Source organism: Lytechinus pictus, chromosome 15 (genome assembly GCF_037042905.1).
Source record: "Lytechinus pictus isolate F3 Inbred chromosome 15, Lp3.0, whole genome shotgun sequence".
In the NCBI taxonomy this organism is placed as follows: domain Eukaryota; kingdom Metazoa; phylum Echinodermata; class Echinoidea; order Temnopleuroida; family Toxopneustidae; genus Lytechinus; species Lytechinus pictus.
Window position 1 is genome coordinate 19,764,910 of NC_087259.1, and position 20,978 is coordinate 19,785,887.

General features: G+C 36.9%; 1 non-coding gene across 1 annotated transcript; it reads right to left on the minus strand.

The window, feature by feature from the left end:
* Nucleotides 1-10,431: 10,431 nt before the first annotated feature.
* Nucleotides 10,432-10,504, minus strand: TRNAV-AAC (transfer RNA valine (anticodon AAC)). Its single transcript has one exon. It is a non-coding gene; the product is annotated as a tRNA-Val (tRNA).
* Nucleotides 10,505-20,978: the final 10,474 nt, after the last annotated feature.

The window sequence follows — 20,978 nt, forward strand, 5'->3', positions numbered from 1 at the left end:
TAAAACACAATACATTTTAGGTTAGAAAAATCACAAAACTTTTGGCTCGCGCTTCGTGCTCGCATTAATTATTGTTTAGTATACGGTGATCATTCTGTTCATGGTGACAAAAATGATTAGAATGTCCAGTTTTCAGGTCGAAATATCACAAATATTTGGCTCGCGTTTTGAGCTCGCATCAATTATTGCTTAGAAAGGTACTCATGTTCTGTTCTTGGTTACAAAAATTGCTTAGAAAGACCAGTTTTCGTGTTGGGATATAAATAAAATCAGCTTGCGCTTCGCGCTCGCACTATTCAATTGGTGAGATATGTATTAGATCCATGCCATTAAATGCACTCCTTAACATGTTCCTTTTCTGGTCAGTATATTAATTTAATATATTAAAAAAAAATAAAAGTTCAGCTCGCGCTTCGCGCTCGCCTTAGTGCTTTACTTAGGTACACATCTTTTTCATGATAACCAAAATTGTTCGGAATGTTTTATTTTCATGTCTTATTGCATGAAATGTCCAAAAGTATGAGCTCGCGATTCGCGCTCGCATCATCTTGCAATAATACCCTTTTAACAATAATTACCGCCATAATTCACCAAAAAGCGATTTTCACAATTTCAGATTTGCTTTTTTTCGAAACCGTTCACTCTCTACGCTCTCTCGCGAAAAATAAAACCTAAATATATACACAACAAAAAAAGTAAGTCCCCCCTTGAACAAACATCAATAATTTCCGAACCAATGCGAGTTTTTTATATATTTTTACATGAGCGTGTAGGAAATTTTATAAGCTACCATCTGAGTAAATGTTGTGGACATGTTTTACGTCATGCTCCAGTGAGCACCGTCAGAAGGCAAAAATGTCACTTTTCAAAAGTCACAAGCCAAATATCATGACTTTGATTCCATTTTAATGGAACTGATTCCGCATTCTCATCATGAAAAATAGTCAGAAGGCTTGTAAAAGGTACTTTCTAAAAGACGATACAACTTTTTTGGCTAAATTTCACGGTTGAATAAACACAAGTCCAAATTTGCTGTAATTTGAGTTTTTACACATTTTTATCAATAAAAATGATAGAATATGATGACAATTATTTTTGGGAAGAGTATCTTCAACAATATTCATCATTTCACGGTTCAATGAACATTTATTGAAAACAAAAAATACGATTTTCAAATATCATAGGCAAGTATTGTTTCATTTTGGGAACTGAAACTGATCTTTCATCAACTTTTTCTTTATGTTCATGACCAATTAACATGATTCAATGATTCAAAGGCGTTTAATTAAACATACACGCTTGAATGAACATGTGGAATGTGATTAGCTCTTTTTTACGTTATTGGAAAAAATGCAATTTGTAACTATGGATATCTGTCACAAACCTCCTTGTATGGTTCATTTGATTTGATTTTTATGAAAATCCCTATGTTTAATGCATCAGTGAGCACGCAATATTCGAAAATTATGCAAATGAGAAGAAAGTTCAAGGCCTTGGCCCCACTTTGTGCCGTATCGAATTGGTATTTTGGTGTGCGCGCCTTTTGGATAGTGTTACTCTGAAGCCATATGCGAAGTTTCATGAAATAACTGTCGGCAGAAGTAACAAAAACCGTCCATGAAACAAACCCTTATTTCATATTTGTTAAAATTTTGACTTCATCTCTCATAGACTTGTGTACATTATGGATGCATATGTTTAAGAATAAGTAACACCTTATTCAATATGGTGGAACTTTTTTTCAAGGCTGTTTTTAGCAATGTCATTTGGCAGTAATGTTTATCAACCTATGGGCAGAATTCTGTGCAAAAATAAAATCGATTTGTTTATTTATGGATGAGTGAGCACGCATCAAAGTGGGAAAATTTGTATTTTCAATGTCACAGACTCATTTTAAAGGGTAATAAGGTGAATATTGGGGGGCAAATTCGGTTTCAAATGTGACTTTAATTGCTGTTGTTTTTATCATCCATCATTTCTATCACCACACACTTTCCGAACTTCTAACATTTTCATGGTTGAGCGAGCACATTCGAAAACTTTGGAATGATTATTTTTTATACTGCATAAATGTATTCCTTTCCTAACAATTTCCCATAATGAGTTTAATTTATGGACAAATCAGGGGTGGATCCAGAATTTAAAAATGGGGGAGGGGCCTATAACCGGGGGAGCCACCAACATTTTCAAATGTTAATATGACCTAACAAGTTGTAGAGGATACTACCAAACCCCCTATGATGATACGTCACAATACAGGGGCCGCGGAACGGTTTTCAAAGTGTGGGGGAGGGGCTTAGCCAAAAGTGGGGGGGGGGGGGCTGACCATGCAAAAAACACAATCGTATGGCCATTTTTAAATTTTTGTACATGCGTTTGGAAAAGAGTGCGGGGTCCCCAGCCCCCCCCCCCCCCCCCCCGCCCTACCCCGCTTCTGCGGCCCCTGCAATATTGTGCTCACTCAACCATGAACATACGATATCAAAATTGTGTGTGGAGTGGCTAAATGATGGATAGTAAAACGGCATTAACACCATAAAATTCACCTAACAATAACTTTTGCCCAACTTTGTATTTGCAAAATCTGAAAAACGACTCTTGTGACTCTCAAAAATTGTCATTTTCAATTCAATCTTTAATTACTCATGCATGACTCAACCGATCAATCTCATTTTTCCCTAGGAGTTGCTCAATGAGTGTAGAAAACTACCTACGAAATATCATATCTCAAAATAATTCCGTTCAAAAGTTACAGCAATTTGATTTAGGGGGGACTTACTTTTTTTGTTGTGTATAGATCATATCAATCAGGAATCACTTAAAAAAAATTTGCTCAACTTATTTACTACAAAACACACATATCATGGTGAAAATATCCGTTTGCACCAAAATGCCCTGTTTGGCAAATAAGTGCCTTTTTTTTTTGGGGGGGGGCTTTGCCCCCTCGAACGAAAATATTCTCTGCCGCCCCTGTGTCGGCGGTAATATTAAAACAGTCACACCAACGAAACCATTCCAAACCGACCGATGCATGGTATGTCATTCAAAATAACGTAATAGCGTTCATCGGTCTGGAATCGGTTTTGCTGATGTGACTAGGGCATCGAATGTCCAATGTTTGCGTCAAATAGATTAGACATTTTGACAGTCATGACCGGAAGACAAAGTAATAAGGTTTTTTGTTTTTCGTCGGAGTATCATCATCATCGGAACAGAACATTCTTCATCGAATGCGTGCGTTTCATCAAACTCATCATGCTCATGTGTCAAGAAAATAGGAATTTCCCGCTGTGACAAAGGTGCAATAAGTTTAGCGGCGGGAATGAAGAAAATCATTTAAAGTTTCTTGTTGGAAAGAAAGAGAATGCAGCACAATCATGTCGGATTTGGCATTTGTGAAACAGGGAGGAGACAGGTTACAGCATTAATTACAGTATTAATATTTATCATCACAAATATTCACAATAAGTTCAAGGATAGGGTCCATTTCCGGTTGCCTTTGATACAATTTTTTAAAATCAATTTAAGCGGAGTTTTTTTAAACCATTATTTTGAAATGTGGAACTGTGATAGGTACTTCAAACCTAAAACCCTGGACTAAAAAGATATATACATGTACAAATTTAATTGGTTTCATCAAGCATACATTGATTGAATGGAGCAATAAACTAATCGATGTTGAATTAAAGTACCGCTGGTGGGTGTTAGCACCCCCGGAAATTGAAAAAAAAAATCATATTTTTAAACCATGACCGAGAGTACCCAAGATCCTAGTTACCGAGAGTACCCAAGATCCTAGTTATACTTTGAAATCGTAACGGACTCGGTCGCTCTGCTCGCTTGTATATTTTCTTGATTAGTTTATATATTTTTGGCCTCAGGGAAAATATCTGTATGGACTAACAAGGAATTTCGAATTGTATTTTTAAAAAGTATCAACTGGCTGTCATCTTGGATTGTGACCTGTTTTCTTGAATTGGTTTCTGGACCAGTAAAAAAAAGTCGACTTATTTCAAGAGTCTGCCCTACTTCATCTTAATTTGCAAATAGAATTACGTTTGTAACAATAGCCTTCTCCTAATCACCATTAACTAAAAATCAATCTGCTTTCATTCCGGGGTGAAAAATATTTGCACAGCAAGATTTGTGGCGAGGAAGCTCGATGTTTATCCCGGGAGTTCCGCAAGCAGACGAATTCCATCACGGATTGCCGGAGTTCAGTCACACTCACCGTACAAGTCGTGCGACCGAGTATCGAATATTTTCATTGTCATCTATGGGTCCTGAAATTTTCTCGTCGATCAGGTTCATAACACAACGGTGTGACTGAGGTCCGGTGTAATGTTTAATAATACGCACTTCGGTCAGTTATAATCAACAGTATTTGTTACAGATCCGACCAGGTTTTATGCAGGTCTGTATGTAGCCAAGAATTATTTGGACACCCCGATACTTTCTTTCAAATGGGTCGCGGATCATGTATATTGAGACAGAATTCGGATCAGTATTTGTAGGCTATTTTTTATGTTACTTCAATGCATTCAAAGTTTTTAAAATGGGATTTTATTATCTACCACTGGTACAGAATAATCAATAAAAGGAAAATATTGGATGCCTTTTTAGAACCCCCCCCCCCCGCTTACTGATCTTGTTCCTGATCTTGTTCCTTATAAGGCGGAAATCTAAATTGCTTTATTATGAATATTGTTATTTCTAATGTACTGAACAAACTATACAGCCTACAGTTTTCACAAAGTGCCAAACCGGTATAAGTCGGCACCGGTGTGTAAATACAAATAGGCCCTTTCGATCCCTTTCCGCACCAATAATCTCTCATTTTCATCGGAGTTAAGTTAAGTAGACCAATCCTATCTGCAAATGGTCTGAGAAGTGGATACTAATTGTTGTGATTGTCTTCCTCCAATCATGTCAATTAGCCGGCCTCTTGAAAAAAAAAGTTAAAGATTTGAGTAAATATATTACCACGAAGTTTAATCATGCTAATTCTCTTAAGCAAATGAGAGAAAAAGAACGTCAAAGAATTGAGTATATATTATTATGAAGTTTGATTATGCTAGTTCTCTAAAGTAAAAAGAACATGAAAAAGGTAACTTTTGAACCGCACAGATGATACAGGGAAGGTAATAGCTACCAGGGAGTTGTGAGGACATTAGTAAGGGGGGAGGGGGTAAAGAGAAAAGAAAATAAAGTAAGAGGACAACCCAGGTGATAGAGAGAGAGAGAAAAAAAAAAGAGAGTGGGGAAAAGAAAGAGAGAGACGGGATGGAGATTGGGGTGAGTTGGAGAGAGAATAATAATAATAAATTAGGGAGAGTAAAGAGAGAGGGGGAGAGAGAGAGAGAGAGAGGGAGGGGAGGGGGGATGCATGGGTTGACGTTCTCGATCGGGTATTTTGGGGGTAATTTAATTTGAATTCGAATTTGATTTCATTTTACATATTTCACAAGTTAACGTAATACAAAATCGAAATAGTAATAGTAGAAGACTCAACAATTTATAAATCACACATGGTATAATCATTCATCTAAAGTAAAGAATACATTGATTTGAAATTAAAGAAAATTTCAAAAAATGTAAAATTTGAGAGAACCTGCATAAAAAAATGAGGACAAACCTCACGATCGTTGAGAAATTTCATAAAATAAATAAATATCCTCCAACTAATTTTGATTTCAGATGGTTCAAGAAGACACCCTTCTTCTGGCTTTCTGTAAAGGGGTGGGGATGGAGGGAAATTTCAGGGATAGACACCATTATCGCAATTTCATCTTTAGATGGCGCCTCTGACATACTAAAAGAATGTATATTACCCTTTTTACACACGCTAAAATTTCCTTAACCCCGTACTATAGGTGGGGCTAAATTGCCATTTAGCCCCACCTATAGTACGGGGTTAAGCTTAGCCCACTTTCTTTTTACACAGCATTTTTGCAAAGTGGGCTAACCCCACCTTTAGTACGGGATTATTTGGCCCTGCAAAAAAGCAGGGTTATCCCAGCAATTGCGGTGCTAAGAGCGATAGTACGGGGTTAAGATCGCTAGTGTAAAACGAAAGTGGGCTAAGCTTAACCCCGTACTATAGGTGGGGCTAAATGGCAATTTGGCCCCACCTATAGTACGGGGTTAAGGAAATTGTAGCGTGTGTAAAATGGTACGAGTGAAGTACTTGTACTATACGAATGATCGACAAAAACCACTAGTCCGGGGTTAGCGAGTTTCGTGTGTAAAAAGCAAGCATTCCTTATCCGGGGTTAGCAATAACAATTTGGCATGTGTAAAAAGGAAAAAAAAATAGTACGGGGTTAAGGATAGTACGGGGTTAGCGATAGTCCGGGGTTAAGAAAATCCTGTGTAAAAAGGGTATATGAAGTGCGTGGCCAAGTGGTCTAGGCGCCTAAACTGACACATAAAAGTCCCTGGTTCGATCCCGGCCACGGCACTTATGCCTGTGAGCTAGGTATTTCACCAACAATGCTAGCCTATAAGCATTCTTCGTAACTGTGTGCACTTGTTTAACAATGGTTCGGTTTTTTTTTGCAGAAATGATTGATATTTTAATAACACAAAAGTCCATATCTTGAGAATGTACAGTAATTTATAAACAAAGTAACAAATATGTGGTTAGGTTTGTCGCATTATCCATTAATGTGATGTTTTATCAAAGATGAGTGCATTAAAATCTACCACAAAAGTTGCATTTTCCACCAACTAAAAGATTTTAAGACCTGAATCACGACATTCAAACGTGACAAACTGTAAAATCAATGTTAAGAGGTTCATTCTGTTCTTTAAATCATTGTCAGTTGAAATGATTTATCATAGTCAGTTTCTGACTCGCTCGTTTGGATTATTTTCACTTTCTTTTACGAATTCTTGGAATTAAAGGTGTTGAGAACTTGTAACTTTTCAGACAAACGTTAATCTTATCAGCAATACCTTTATATTACTACGGAAAATCAGAAGATTTGCAGTCTACCTAATGCACTCGGAGAATTTGTTATGTAAACTCGACCCCATGATGTGAGTGTGTGTTTGTGTGGGTTGGGTGTGTGCCTAGATGTACGTGGTGCCGGTGCGGGAATTTTTTGAAAAATAGGTCCATTTATTGGTTTGCTTTCTTTATTTCCACATGCACATACTTAAAAAGGAATGATTACATAACCTATAATCAATGATGAAGCATGAATTAAAACCATTTAGGGATGGAGTTTCGGTCATGGGGTAATAATTTTGAATTCGGGCCAAATAAGAATTAAAACAAACAAAATATAGTGTAAAAATATTAGTAAGAATAATTTTGGGGAAATGTGAACGGACAATGAACAGATAGATATTTTAAAAGCAAATCTCGTCATAATCATTGTCAGCATTGCCATACAGCAAACATTATGGTCGACTTCCTTTATCAAAATAATATGAGCCAAACTTCTGAAAGTTTCTTCGGAGAAGAACAAAAATGACTCTTCAGAGTTTGAGGAGGAAAAAAAATCGAACTTATCAATCGAGATGTCAGTGACACGAAGCAGATGTGAAATAAAATATCATATCTTTTACTTCGAAATCCTTGTCACTGATAGCTCAACTTGTAAATTGGCCATGAAAACACCAGACAACACAGAACACTCAAAGGTTACCCTCTGTTCAGACAATAACTGATGCTGGCATCACAGGGTAATAATTTCGCAAAGCATTTCCTATATTTGATTAAAGCCAATACAACAACAGCCGCATTGAACATCACCAGCTCATGACCTTATACGGTTCCGGATAATTAACCGTGATGCAACATTTTGTTTCATCTTATGATATATTTCCCTTAAATTAATATTAAATATAGAATAATGAATATTTTTTTCACTTCTCTCTAACAATGAAAAATGTGTTTATTAAGATGAATGATTTTGTAAATTCGAGAATTTCTACAAGCGTCTGAGCATTTGATTTAAGTTTTAAATGGCGTGAATACATGATAATCATGTATGTTAGTTATTATTTTTGTTACAAAATGTGTAACAGAAATAACATAGATTTATTAAATTTTACCATATACGTCATTAGGAAAACAAATCGCAAAATTTAAGCCAAAATGGACGTAGGCGTGTGTATTGAATTGAATGGGGGGGGGGGGGGGTTCTTCTTCTTCACCATATTCTCCCAGGTGTGGAAACACAACATAAGTCCATTATTACGTTTTGACTGTCACTATTGAGAGACTAATCATGATCGTCCTCCGTAATGAAGTCTTGTCTGAACTAATACTTGATTTGATATGGATCCCGTTCAACGATGCCTCCGTGGAAGTGACTAGCATTGACTCATCCTCTTCGATATTCTTTGAGGTGTAAAATCGTGGAGGCTTCCCCCAGAAAGAGGGCATGTTATACGGACCACCTCACACCGGCGAAACTGACCTCCAGATCGATCATGATCGAGGTGCCGTGGCCGAGTGGTCCAAGGCGCCTGATTATACACTATGGAAGTCCAGGGTTCGATGCCAATGGACCTGGCCACGAGGGTTATATATTGCTACTGGGGATGCTCTGACAATGCGCATCATCCCTAGTAACAATAGACTAATCATATGTGGACAGGGCCCTGTCGATGCCCTGCACTTCCCTTGAGCAAGGCATTTTAAAATTGTTCTTTTTACATGAATGTGCTCTATGCATTATTGATACCAACTTATGCACGTGTATTATAAAAAAAGGAATGGCACACCGTCTGCCCGGACCCCCCCCTCCGGACCGTTGGTTTGGGGTTAATTATTTTGCTGCGACGTCATAGCACAATCACACCGGCCAAATAACTTGATGGCATATACCTCCAGTCAGTTTGGTGTGACTAGGGCAAAATAGCTTTGAATGGGAAGATCTTTGGGAGGGGAGGGTATATGGAGGTAGGTGTGACCGCATTGTAACGCTAACACCAGCATCCACTCTGTCTGCCCGTATTGATAAAACTTATCTCGTCATGATGATTTAAGAGATAATTTAGCGATTAAAGCATTATCATGTTTTATAACCTTGATTAGTTGTTGCCTTTTTCTGACTTGTGACACCCAATTGATTTTCATTGAAATTTAATGAAATGTAGAATATAAAATTTAAAATTGTATAATGGAATTCTTGAATGTGTTTGTAATAATAACATTGTAATTATGGTAATACTTCCCGAAGCTTTATGAAAGACATTCCTCGTCTAAAAATTAACCCCGGCTAGTTAATACAAGGCTTATTCTCAAATTGAACTTCATGCTAATTCAACCCTATTTTTTATGTTTAAAACTGGAAATAAACGAATTTGAACTCAATGGCAACTCAAATATGATTGCTTTTAATAAAAGTCTGGGATCTAGAGAGCATCTTAAATATAAAAAAAAATTACGATTAATTTTCTTTCTTTCATTTATATTTAATTCTAATAAATAAAAAAAAAATTCTACACTTTATTAATTTTGTAACAAAATCTAATCTTAATTTCCTATCTATTTGATTAGTTTGAAAAAAAATATGGCTATAAGGCTATAAATTTATAACAATTATTGCCCAATGTCCTAATCGAACTATAGGATCATCTTACCAGCTTACTATGCCCCTTCTTCAGGGGTCGTGCTCAGGAGTAGCTCTCACCCGATTCCATCTCGGTTTTCTCGTGATTAGTGAGAAGTGACAGTCTGTTTGGGCGAGAAAGTAAGATCTGGTATGATTCATCAGAGGTTTCGAGGTCTGTGAAGTTTAAGCAGGAATCTGCCCACGAGTTCCTGAAAGATAAAGGCCCTGTAAATTATCTCCCGGCGTTTGAAGTACTCCACGTTATCAGCCTCTATACCGTCTATCATTTGAAACATTTTAGCGATGATAACGAAATGAAAGAATTAAAAAATAAAAGGTAGAAAGAAAGAAACCGCAGACCACCCCGATATGGTTCTATGGAGAGGGGTATTAAACAAAATATATGGGGGGGGGGGGTGCGCAAAAGATGACGTAATTTCCCTTTCTCTTTGAATAATATGGGTGTTAAATTCACAACCAAGACTCCTTTTTCTTTCTTGCTTTTCTCCTTTTTTAAAAACTCCTTGAAATCATAAAATGTCTCCCAATATATCATATAATAATATAATTATTTTTTAAATATACAACAGAGTTTTTTTTATTGAAATTAGAGTCCAATATTCAACCTGCTTCTAAATTTCTTATCACGAGAGAGTAAATCATTTTTATATGACATAGAATTATTGGCCATCAGGTTTATCGTCTTTTCCCGGGGTTGGTCATGTTGACGTTGATTATCATGTGATTTACCGACTTTTCAGGAAAAAAAAAATCAGCTCAGTCTAAATGATACTGTCAACGATTACGACGTCGTCTAAAATAAAAGGTTAACCCAAAATAAAAAAAAAATAAAAAAAATTGTTTCCGCCCGGGCTCGAACCGGGGACCTTGAGTGTGTTAGACTCACGTGATAACCGCTACACTACGGAAACTGAAGTGAACAACAAGGTGCAATTTGCGACAGTAATCGGCGTACCGCAGCATTTGAATACACAGAGCATTGTACCAGGTGCCTGTATTTTTACAAAGTCCTGCTCAGTCATGTGATAAGTGCACAACGGAGAGAGGGAGAGAGAGAGGGGGGGGGGGGGGTTATGTGACAAGACCCCGAAACCCCCGGAAAATATGACATGAAAAGATAATTAATTTCATAGTTATTATCATTTTTTTTTCTATTTTTAGTACTTGACTGTTATATTAAATCGAAAGGGTCGATCAATATGACTTGTATCTATTTATTTTCCCTTCTCGTAATTTAATGCATTTTAATCATTTGGATTGCGCCCCACCCCCACTAACATGGCTACATTGGGTATCTGGCGCGGCTATATTTACCTTTAGTGTGCGTTAAGTTAGTTATGGTGTTTATACAATGATTACAAAGGAGATACATTTTTTTTCGCAATGAAATCCCATTCTAACCAACCAGAATGAAGAAATTATGAAATAAACGAAGAGAAGTGGAACATGTGTGTTGACAATAAGAAGCTGTGGTGTTATGGAATTTGTCACACCAAGTTATAGGACAATCAATATCTACAATGAGTTGAATTTTTGCGCATGGGTTAACTCATGCATGGATTCACTTGCCATGCTGGTGTACAGATGGGGGCTATGGGTCCATGGTCCCAAAAAATTTCAACGAAATATACTTTTTAGATATTTTGCCCCATACGCCAGAGCTGCCCACCTACACAGCAAAAACTCTGGTGTTAACCGGTGTACATAGAGGACCACACCAGTTATTTTACTCCGGTGTTAAATTGATGGTGTTAGTTTAACACCTATAGGTGTTATTACAACACCTTTGGTTGTTACATTTACACTCTTTGGTGTTATGTTCAATCTCTAGGGTGTAATTTTAACAACTCGGGGTGTGGTCCTCTATTAACACCAACTGGTGTCAGTTTTAACACCACAGTTTTTACAGTGTAGAAATCCTTGGCTCATTACGCCACTGCATGAATTCAAATTGAATCAGTCATGGTTATACCTCGGTCACATTTGCTCTATACGGTAGCCGGAAGGCGAGTCGAAAACAGCCGTTTTAACATTTTATGTACGAGCTACATTGTAGGTGGTTTGTATAAAAATGAATAAAACGGCTGTTTTCGACTCGCCGTGAGGCCGCCGTAGAGCAAATGTGACCGAGGTATTATGAATATTTAGTAGGATTTAAAAGAACTCTTTCGTAGGATCAAAAATTCTTTGAAACAAATTTTTAATGTCGCACTAACCTTATGGACGAAAAGTTTTTCAATTTGTACAGGAGAGGTACTACAGCGGGTATTGGCTACTACCTATGTTTTCAAGAAGTGGGGGGGGTGAATGATTAAAAATAAAACTAACAAAATGTAAGAAAGAAGACAAGGATACCAGGGGCCGTAGAATGGTTTTGAAAATTGGGGGAATTGCCCGTGGAAAACATACAGATTGTCATTTTCATTTTGTTTTCACGTTTGTTGAAAAAAGTGGGGATCGGAAGCCCCCCCCCCCCCTTACCCCCGTTTCCACGACCCCTGTTATAAAGATAGGTGTGGGCGGTGTCATTCTGTATTACCTCTGTTATTCAATTGCGGGGGGGGGGGTTGACGTCACCATGAAGTCGTCTTGCCCACTTACAATATACCCTGAAATCAGACGATCCCTTTAAAAAGTTATTGACCCTGTAGAGTTGCTGTTTGGTCTTGGCGGGTGACATGGTACTATCCAACCAGACCAGTTGTTTATGGACAACACGGCTAGAGATGGGACCTTTACCAGCTAAAAGGCCCTTGGATTCCCAAAGACACACATGGAGGTAACGCCCTTCTATCTACGACGGTTGTGTAAACAAAACAGGATGAGTAGAGATAGATATGAAAGCTAATGAATGGGACTAAAGAGGACAAGTGACATGTTTAGGTTCATAGTCGAGTGCATCACCCTTTCGTTCTAAAGGTGAACTTCAGCATCAGAAGCGTCCAATATTGAACAACATGGGCTCGTGAGTCATTAGATTCATATTCAGATTTATTTTCCGTTTCAAGATTTAAAAAGTTATGATAAAAAATTGTAAAAAAAACATAATCAACTCATGACGTAAAATATTACGTAATCAAAATAATGTACAGTAGATATTCGAATTCAGATATATATTTCGATTGAAAAGTTATAAAGAAAATATAATAAAACAAGCTTAAACTGACATAATAAACAATATGACTTAATATGAATTATGATCAGAAGCAACTATACTATTGTATTTATCGATTTGGCGTTGTTTCTTCGTTCTACGACCCTTACCAATGTTTTAATTAATCTTCTTTTTCGTTTTACCTTTAATCTCAACTTTAATGTTTAATGAATTAAAACAAATCATAAGTGACATTCCTTACCCCCCCCCCCCCTCCGTCCCCAAAAGGTACGGACCCCTTGAGGATAGTATCAAACAGGGGAACACCACATGAACAAGGGAAGTTGTATCAAATCAAATTATAATTGTTGTCATATCTCAGCCTGTAATGAAACTTACAATATTATAAAGAAGTAAAAGATATCCATTAAATAGAAATTAAGCGACTTCACCAATCATCATTCCCATGTCAATAGACAAGGGATAACTCAATTAACAATCATTAATTCAAAGTCATCGAAGAGAAAAATAAGATATTGTATTGAGGCTATTAAAAAGTTGAGCGAACATGGCAAATGAGTTGGGGCTATAGGGCACTAGCTGAGGGTTAGGGCAATATTGGTAAGATATATACGTTAAAATATAAAATCCCCCCTCCTCTTAACCCCTTTATATCTGTTCTCTCTCAAATACTCTCTATTTCCTTCTGTCTGTCAGTCTCTCTCTCTCTCTCTTTCTCTCGCTTTCGATTAACCCCCTCCCCCACCCCTCCCGAAAAGGGGACAGGACAATTTCCCACTGCTTCGATAACGCATGCTTTTTATTTTATGTTGTCTGTCTATTTGTATCCTTTAGAAGAAGGGTACAATTGAGGTTGTTTTGTTTTGGAAGAGACGGGTTTGACAAATTTGACAGTTTTGGGGTAATAACAAAAAAGATTGAGCAAAGACGGACGAAACTCGCAAACATGACAGAGAAATTGTCGTGATGACGTACCGGGGTCAAAAGTTATCAAGATACGGAACATTAAGAACGTTCCGTGTTCCAAGTAATTATATTGGACTTGAGATATAACATTCAGCAAGGAGTGTAACAATCAGACGAATTCCAGACTAAAAATCAGACAATGTTGTAAATTATTTGGCGAGGGATAAAATTGTTATGAATCGTGTTTGTTGGGCTCTGTTTGACATGTCAAAAACATAACGACATTGAGACTTTCCTCTAACCAATCTATCATTTCTTGGGTAAATTTGTATCTTGTATAGACACTCGTCAAGCCCGTTGCCTTCCTTCTAATTTTGAGAGAAAGGCTTTTATTGGGATATTATTGTGAATAAAATGGGCATGAAATTTGGATGTAATGAAGAACAATTATTTTGGAACAATAGACCCGAGAGATAAAAGAAGAAAATTTTGTCAATATCGTGGCGATTAGATACACAGCTTTTCAAGTGGAAGTCTGCACAATGGGACACTATATCAAATACATATAACTCAGATCTTCCAAACACAATTAACATCAATTTTGACAGTTATGATGAATTTTGAGCAAGATAATAGAGATATGAAACAATGGATTGTGAGATAGAAACGTGTTTTAAATAAACATTGATCATGGCATCAATCATGATTTTAGTCTTTAACGCTTTAGATGCCAGTTGGTTTTGCTGGAAAGAAAATTCTACCAAATGATCAAATGCATGTATGTCTGCAGCACTAATTCAGACATATATAATTACGTTATATACAAAGTTGTGAAAAAAACTATATAATAGTTATCCTTTAATCGATATTATTAAATTTAATGTCATGCATACCAAAATGTTTTGATTTGTAATATAAATGGATGCCCTACTTCATAACTTTATCAGCCTTTATTTATTTTGGGAGTATAGTCATACATACAGTGATATCTGATTCGAAATTGGGGCAATGGCAGATCATTGGATCATGGGGATAGAGGGTGATGACAGAACGTGTAGAATGGACCTTTCCTTTAACTGTAAATATTACATCCTCTGTAACATGAATTTTCATTAAAATACATACACACTGATTCTGTTTCTGTTTGTGGTAACTCCCGTAGGAACTCGACAGGACAGCATTTTGCTGGTAAACGCCAAGCTGGTTTATAACCAATTACCTATGAAACATTTTACGTCTAGGTTAATCAGTCATAGTGGCTGACGTTATAGACGACAGATATCACTCTCGGGCCTTTTTATCAAAGTGGAGACAATGGCTGAGTTGGGATTCGAACTCACAACCTCGCGATTATGAGTCCAATGCTCTAACCACTGGACCACATGACCACACGACCACTCACTGGCGTATAGTGTTTTTTTTTTTGGAGGGGGGGGGGCTTAGGCCCTTGCCCCTGAAATGGTCTACCACTAAGAAAAATATGAGAAAAATAAAGAAAAATAAAAGGAAGGAAAAATTATGGTAAAATACGCATTCCTTTCTATAAATACACACTATATCATATCGTTAGAATCTATGTAAAAAAAAACATTAATTTAAGAGGGTCAAAATGTTTGCCCACTCGCGACTATTTGGAATATTTGCTCCATATACTGAGTAAAATGTTAAGTAAAAAACATCCTGTTCATAGTTACAAAAAAAATGCTTAGAACGTCCAGTTATCATCTCAGCATATTATTAATTCAGCTCGCGCTTCGCGCTTGCATTATTTATCTGGTGAAATATCATCTTCCCAAGTCAGGTGAACCATGGAACTCGAATGATTACAAGATTACGCCACAACTTCAAGTATTGTGAAATATTTTTTGAAGTGTTCTTAATAATTGTAATAATATTTATATGGCAAAATAAATGTATTGAAATGAATTAATGCAGATGTGTTTAGAAAAGGTGGAGATCACAACAGGTTGTGAACGCGCTGTATCCCACGTGTTTTCCCTTCTTCAATCAACGCACTCGATGATCACATCCCCATGGGCGCGCAGATCAGTCATCGTCGAGATCGTCAAGCGAGGTCAATGAACTTGTAATGATCTTAAGATCGATATGGGTGCCTGACGATGACATACGTGTGTGTTCTCTGTTCTGGCTTTTCTGAAAATCTCTTTCTTTCAGGTGCGAGAGTTACACTTTTTAGAGCATCAGAGGGAACTACACTCAGTTTTCATAGTTATACGATAGCTCACTGCTCACTCAATATATGAAAATTTGATCTGCAGCATCTGTAATGGATACAAATATAAAGAACACATTTGGAAATACATATTTTTGGTAAGGATGATTCTGGTTTGGAGAACTGGATGCTAATTCAGATTTAAATGATACAAATGGTATTATATATTATGAGCATGAAAGCTCATCTGTTTTTGTAAAAGATCAACATTTGATCTCAATACAATATTGATAAATCTTTTTCAGCTGTGATGATTTAATAGATCAACTTTCAAAATGATCAACGATTCGACAACAGCAATGAAATCCTGTTCTAACTAACCAGAGTGAAGAGTTCCAACTTATATGGGAATCATTTATGAGGGGCGGAAAGCCATCGCATCTATTTTTGTACATTTTTTTACACCCATAAAGAGAAAACAATTCAATTTCAACTTAAACACATAGACACGAAACAATATACACCCACCCTCGGAATCAGCGAGGCTAAAACGAAGCTCGGTCGCTTCGCCCCTCGCTCATAATTAGCGCATTTTAGCATCCACTTCGCTGACGCTTTCTGCAACGTTCACAATCTATTGATAATGCCCGTCAAATCACTATGGACAGATCAAAGGTCATTGTCGAAAGCTGGTGGACCGGGAGAGCACATCTGAGACAGAACCCCCCCCCCCCCCAAAAAAAAAAGCAATTATATTTTGTTCAGAGTCCCGAGATGGCGCTGCTGGTTTGATTCACCTATTTTCGACAAAGGCTGATTTGTCATTGAAGGACTTTTGTCAATAGATTCTCTGCGTTATAGAAAGCGTCTGCGAAGTGATGGCTAATATACCCTATTGTGTCACCTTGAATATTGTAATGTATTATTGTTCCCAAGCTAGGACAACAATTTTGGAGTTTTTTATCATCCCGATCACCTTGCTGATCTACACCAACAAAGGCCCCGTATCATCAAGCTGTATGATTGATCGTAGGGCCATTTTACGACTGATCAAACACAATTATCAATGCCATCATATCGTCGAAATCAGCCAGACGATCAATAGGAAAGTTTCGTGTCACGGGCCCCATAATCAGCCAGAAAATAACTCGATCAAGCCATGAACCTATAGGTCCATGATCAGGCTAATCATTTCGGCAGTGCAGTAGCATCCTCAAAACGGAAAACAGCACTATAGCATGACTAGTACGTGCAGAGACGAAACGCTTTTTCATCAAACCCATCTCTTCTCCAAGTGACCCTTCACCTTGAAACACATGATTCGCATTTATGTCCTGATATTGGTGAAACATTCTCCCTAAAAATAGACAAGCATCAAAACTTGTCGATTAATCATTTTCCTTCCCTTTCTTTTCTTCTTCCCTTTCTTTTCTTAGATAGCGATGATGATGCCCTTCATTGTCATAGGAAAATGAATTATTTTCTGCGAGGTGTGAAAATAATTGTCCCTCGATGGAAGGATGTCAATAAACAATGAAGTTGTGTTCCTAAAGGTCAAAGTAATATTTTGGGGAAGAAAATAATTGAAAGATACTCTAAATTTCTAAGAATTTCAAACCGTCATTAACACTCAGAGAAGAAATCAACTGCCATTCGCCACCGAAGTAACCATCATTTCCATTAACTTTCTCGAGAGTGTTGTGTATAATTTATGTGGAACGTAAATAATGACCTTTGCTAAAATTTGGAATGAATTAATAAGAAATTAAAGTCAGAAGAAAAACAAAATTATTCACATTTTTAGCTCTGATTTCTTTATTTTGCATAATTTATTTGAGTTTAGGTATACGCCATTGCAGGCTGCATTGTCAGACAAGCATTATAAAGGAATGTACCCCATATTATACGTTAGATATTTACTCTGTAATTTGGGGGTCTTAAGTACATACACTCTAAAAATGAAAGGAAAGGGACAAATCACCTTTTAAAGGGATGGTCCGGGCTGAGAATATTTATATCTAAATAAATCAATAAAAATTCACAAAGCAAAATGCTGAAAATTTCATCAAAATCGGATAACAAATAACGAAATTATTGAATTTTAAAGTTTATCAATATTTTGTAAAAACAGTTATATGCACATCGTCATGAATTTTCATTAGGTGGGCTGATGACGTCACATCCCCACTTTCCTTTTTCTTATGTTATTACATGAAATCATAAATGTTTCATTTTTTCATGTATGTGTAAATGATGTGTCTCCATTATGATGAAATAAGTTGCCGCAATAAATAACTAATGCACTAAATCAGTTGTCGATCCAATTCATGCTTTAGTTCTTGGTAGAAAAAAATTAAATCAACCTAATTTCATATAATAAAATACAAAAGAACAAGTGGGGATATGACATCATCAGCCCACCTAATGAATATTCATAAATATTTGCCTAGAACTGTTTCACCGGAATAATGCAAATCTTTTAAATTCAATAACTTCGGTATTTGTTATCCGATTTTGATCAAATTTTCAGCATTTTGCTTTGTGAATTTTACTCTATTTATTGAGATATAAATATCTCCAGCCTGGAGTATCCCTTTAACAGGGTCGAAAAGTGACAGCATTTTGAAATAGGGTGCGAAACGCCGTCATTCCTCGGCCCTTTTCAACCCTTTTCGCTTATTGTGTTTTTAGAGCGAAAGTTCAGTAACACTTTCAGCCATCAACCTTAATTTATTCTCGACTCTTCCTAGGCCATGAAGGACGGGGCATATCATACTTGAAGTACGATCATGACGTGGTTTTAATTTGTAACGTATTATATACTTGACGTATTATTCAGTTTCATTCTTCCGTCACATCTTATCTTTTCGAACCTCTGGTATTACTTTTTTCATAAAAGAAGCTTGTCCAATTAATGCGTTCGACGTGTAAAATTTACAAATGTTATTTCAGTTTTAACCACGAATAATTTCACCTGATCTTCAACCCTACAATAAGTTCCCTTTATGAGGGGGAGACCGAGGGGGGGGGGGGGAGATTACCATCCTCATGCCAATAACTTATTGCAATGCAATTCCTTCCTTACCACCCTCACCCTTTCTCTTTCGTCGTCTGTTGATTATTCCTCTTTGAATTTCATGTTCTTCTTTAATATTCCCTTTATTTTCTTTATCCAAGTTTCTTGTTCCTCTCTTATATGGTTCTTGTCCATATTTTATTTCTCGTAGCCCCCCCCCCCCTTCCCCTAGTTCTCTCTTTTTTTAAAAGTTTCTCCTTACTCTTTCTAATTTCCCATGTTCTTGTCTAGTCATTTTCTTTCTTTCTCTTTCTCACATCATTGATGTGCCTCTCTCCCCGTTTCGTTCGCTTCACAGAAGGCCCCACTTCAAACCTTCTTTCCGTCCGTTTAAAATTTTTTAAATTGTACTCATGCATCTTCCTGGCGTATTCTATCCGTCACATGACCATCGTTGCTAAATTCCTACCATACACATTGTCTAAACCTACGCACAAATTTATGTCGTATTTACACAGACAAGAGGCCAGGTGATGTGGGGCCCTATTTATTTTGCTCTGACAATATTTTGTCATGCCGGGTGAATTATGATGGTGGAAACGAAGAAGTCAAGGCCCCAACACAAAGTAAAAATATTTCCCCTTGAAAACAACCCCTTCACAATAAACAAAATCATACCAATCATAAAATTGAACTCTCCTGTTTCGGTATGATGTATTGAGATGCTTTGATGACATGTATTATATGATGCATGCACCATGTCGTGAAAACCCATTCGTTAGTAATTTGATTTTTTTTATTATTGAACTGAATATCTATTGCTTAAAAAACCTTGAAATAATTGACATGGACTTAACACATATCACATCTGAATTAGATTGTCCGGGGTATAACTTTATGGATTCAGACAGCATCAGTTATAAATTGGAATTTAAAAAACCTTAAGTCAGGCAGTCTTGTGTTTATCTTATTAGCCCAGAGTGGATAACTATATCACGACTAAAAGGAAAGAAAAAGCTCCATTCATACAACTTGCATGCTGATTTTTTTTTTTTTTTTTTTTTTTTTTTTGGGGGGGGTCACTGGTATTTATGTTGCAGTTAAGACTGTCATGTAAATTTGCAGGCCTAACGGAGGAGTGATACATTTTTCTTTATTTTTTTAAATAATAGGACACCCGAATTACAGGTTGGCCTACGTGATGAAGCCTCGCAACATTTCCATGCATCCTGAAGGTCATTTGGTGAAGAAATCGTGCTCAAATTTGATGCCACCTTCAACAAATAGAAACTATTTCGCACTTTTACTGCCTCGTAATTCAATATTTTCAAAAAATAAAAACCCCAAACAATCGTCATTCAGAACCGAAAAATATTGAATGTTGTCAGATCGTCTTCCTCGTTTGATTTTGGGGCTGGCATTTATTGCCATTTTGCGCACTATTTCTCTTTGTGATGTTTCAGACCGTAAAATCAGCGAGCTCATTACTCGTATTTTTACGATAATGGATACGACAGTCAACTTCACAGAAGCCGAAACACACATAATACCCATAACAATAAAACGTGTTTTGTTCGCGTTTTGAAGCAGAGAAACGAACGCAAACAACTCCTGGTGGCACAGTAACCAAGAAATAAAAAATGGATTACGGTTTTTTTTTCAAGGGGTAATGAAGCTAAACTGTTTAGTTGTCCATGAACGTGGCAGAATAAATAAAATAAGACTGGGTAGCAATAAAATACATGTTCCCACAAAGAGAGCGGCGCCGAACGTTGAAAGAATTGGATGGGGGTAGGGGCATTTCTAAAGTCTGATCAATGGGATGAAATAGGCCTGAAATAATTTTAGTTGTTCTGGGAAAAGGAGAGAGAGAAAAGGAAAGCTTGGAACAAAAGCGATATGAAGAATGAAAAAGGAATTTACAGAAAGCTGTGCAGAGAAATACTGGATGCAGGAAAGGAGGAAAAGGACGAAAGAAAAATAGGAATGATGATAAGAAAAATGAGAAGGAAAGAAGAAGAACAAGAAGAACAAGAAGAACAAGAAGAAAGAGAAGAAGAAGAAGAAGAAAGAATTAGAAGAAGAAGAGGAGGAGGAGGAGGAGGAGGAAGAGGAACTAAGAAGAAAAGGAAGAAGAAAGAAGAAGAGGAAGAGAAAGAAAAAAAATAGGGAGGA